Genomic DNA, 3,509 nt, shown 5'->3' with positions numbered 1-3,509 from the left:
AAATAATTTTGCTTGGTGACAGTGAGCTCTGTTTTAAAGCTTTGTAGCTTGGCTTTGTAGTCCATGAAGTCAGCGCTGAGGCCAGATTTCCTCCACTAGTGCTCAGCTGCATGAACAGTCTTTTGTAACTGTTTGGTGTGATTGTTGTGCCAGGGTCGGGGTTTGGCAGGGCGGGGGTAGCGGAAGGTGGCAGGGGCAACTTTATCCAAAGCCAAGAAAAGACAGTGGTTTAATAGGGTAGCAGCATCATTTGGGGAGGTGATTTTGGAGAGGGCAAAGGTTAGGGATGCAAGACAGTTTGAGAAAAAGTTGTGGTCAAGGTTACAGATATCTCTCTGCCATTGACCAGGTATGGGATGTGGCAAGGGAGGGTGAGAGTTCGATAGGTTGACGGTGATAAGATTGTGATCAGAAAGGAGAAATGCTGGGTTGTCAAGGAGGGTGAGGTTGCAGAGTTTAGAAAATACCAGGTCTAAGGTATGTCCGGCTATGTGTGTGGGGCCATTGATGTTCTGAGTGAGTCAAAATAAGGAGGTAATGGAGAGCAGTTTGGCTGAGGAGGGAAGGTTGGGCTCATCCATTGCAACATTAAAGTCACCAAAGATGAGGGTGGGCAGGTCATGGGAAAGAATGTGTGGGAGCCAGGATGCAAAGTTTAGGATTTTTAGAAGATTTTATTGTTAAATTGGAGTTGTGTGATTGTTTGTATACACCCAAAAAGTCCCATTGCTTTGGGAAAAAAGTTTTCCTTTTTCTTTTCTATAAAATATTGTACATTACAGGGATGTGGTGTATAGAAGGAAAATTATTTATCTTCATTTCCTTCTCTCCCAAATGTAGATTCACTCTATGCTAACTTATTTTTAAATAAATGAACTTTATTATGCTTTTTCTACTTCTACTTCTACTACTATTACTATTTATTGGGGGTCAGTGGCAAAAAAGACTTTTAAATTGGTGGCCTGTGGATAAAATGCCTCCTTATAGTTGAAGATAGAATGCACCTTTTGAGAGAACTTAAAAGATTAATCTTCTTAGCAGGTAACTCTTCTATAAAGACATTTATTCATGTATTGAAACTGCTTTATAGTGAACATGTGCTTTGCTAACACAGTGTAATTTAACAGGTACACTTTATTCTTTCCCGTTCTAGCTTCAAAAACACAAAATTTCCTTTGCTCCCCTTGTTCTATTTATCCTCCAAGAGTAGGAAAAGCCACCCAGTGTAAATCGTGAAAGTCCATGTCTTACTTTCGGCCCAGCACTATTATATGTTCCAGGTATACAAAATTTTAAAGTAAAAAAAGTCACCTTAACATGCATATTGCTTGTTCAATCAAAGACTGAATAATAAAGACTGAAAGTCTACCTGACAGCCCTCCAGCATTTATTAAGGATAAAGACACTTGTGGTCAGGGCATCTCTGGGACTTCAGAGCAGTGTAGTCCTGTAATTGATGCAAATCAATGTCTCTATTTTATAACCTCCATTGTAGCTCTGTCAATTTTCTGTGGTGTAAGGGGGAGCATGTCAATGGAGCTGTCTTCAACCTGTGTCTAGATAAACAACCCCATCTATTTATGCACCTATGATAAAAGATCAAGAGCGGGGAACCATGTCTCCCGTAAAGAAAAGCAGGCTTAAGGTTCAGGGCGGGTTGTCTCTCTGAACACCCACCGGGTTGTTTCTCTGAATCCGCCCACTTTCCCATTGCAGGTCTGGGCGTTGGCGGGTTCTGGTATCATGATGTCACATTGGGGGAAGTTTCTACCCCCTTGAGTGACACATAGGCAGGGGTGTAGTGGGGCAGGCACATATACATAACAATGATGTGCATGCGCACTTGCCATGGACAGTACTGTGCCCCTTCTTTTTTTTTTATGACTACACCCCTGCAGGTAATGTATTTTGGCCCCTAGTAAAGCTTTGCTGTAATATGCATTGAAGTCTATAGATGCAGACCTTCCGAGTTAATAGTATTATCACCACAATTGCAGAGGTCAAAGTGTCAGAGGGATCTGTGAGAACATGTCCCAAAATAAAAGAAGTGAAGATGAAGTATGTGTTTTTATATTTGGAAATCAAGGTTATTTTTAATTTATATCAGAAAACATTGGTTGTATAGTTTCTGTCACTCTCCTATTTCTCCACAAGGTGGTAATGCGGTTTCATTTATTTCCACAATGAAAATAACCTGCTAGCTGCTAACCTCAGTTGGCCAAAAAATAATTCAACTTCAAAGCAATTAGATTGAATTCTTGTTACTGAACATTTTTACATATCTCATTCCATCACAGATCCCAAAAATATGATTATTTTTTATTTCATAATAGTGGTTAGAGCAATGCACATCTAGACCTTCATGTATAATACAAATCACTGTCAGTGGCTAGTGCTTGATAAATCTGCAAAAGGGAATAAAAAGAGAAACCTTCTGCTGATGGGACATCATCAGTGAATGTGTGGCAGTAAGGAGTGAGGTGCTGCCATTAGAAAATGTTGCAACTAAGCACTTCTGAGAAAAATCCTTGAAATGCTGTCTTTTGCACTACATCTGGGGTGGTGGTATTTTCAGAGAGTGTGCACACCTAATAATGACCTCCCTCCATCAAACATAAGTAAGGCACCTAGTATAGACACTGCAGTGGAAGGCCCAGAGAGAGAGTGCTTTGTGGTAGCCAATGGCTGCCAGTATTAAGCTGTTCCCCTCTGCTTCTGTACCTCCAGTGCTTTACTAATGGGACCTTGCTTGCTTGCCTTGTGTATTAGAGCAGAAACCCTAAGGCTAGGTACACATGAGCAATGGTTCTCATCTGGTAATCTGCTCAGGGCTATTATTGGACGGGAATCTTGCACGTGTACAAGGCTCGTCGTCCATCATCCCAATGATCGTTCTGGCGGATCCACGGACGATGAACAATCGTAATGGAAGTGAAGGGGAGAGAGTGCAGTGGGGTGTTGCTCTGTTGTTCTCCCCCTCTCCATAGAGCAGAACAGTGCTGTATGTACAACACTCATTCATGCATCGTGCAGTCGTTAGTCGTTGGAAAGGATTGTGAAAGATCTTTTCTAATGACAATTATTGCACGTGTGTACATAGCATAGGCAGGGGTGTCTAACAATGATGTTAAAAATAACAAAATAATTCTTTGAATGTCTTAATGGCAATTTAAATTTACTGGTTGTACAAAGAACAGTGTGAACACTGGAATTACAACGAGGGACTATTAGGAATACTGCGAATAGTACTTTTAAAGTATTAGAATTAGAACTCAACATAGGTTAGGTAGGTAACAACGGGGTCAACACACATTATTTCTGAAAAGGTTTTCTCTAAAAAGAAACGTCTCACATGGTGTATGTTGTGTTGTATGAATACACACACATATATATATATATATATATATATATATATATACCACTTATTTACATATACCACTTTATACTGGTATAGAACTCGTCCACACTGTGATCTTCCCACTATCTTTGTACATGTTCCCTAATAGGGT

The sequence above is a fragment of the Pyxicephalus adspersus genome, chromosome 1 (genome assembly GCF_032062135.1).
Source record: "Pyxicephalus adspersus chromosome 1, UCB_Pads_2.0, whole genome shotgun sequence".
In the NCBI taxonomy this organism is placed as follows: domain Eukaryota; kingdom Metazoa; phylum Chordata; class Amphibia; order Anura; family Pyxicephalidae; genus Pyxicephalus; species Pyxicephalus adspersus.
The sequence above is the reverse complement of the archived record's forward strand: the minus strand, read 5'-3'. Positions refer to the sequence as shown.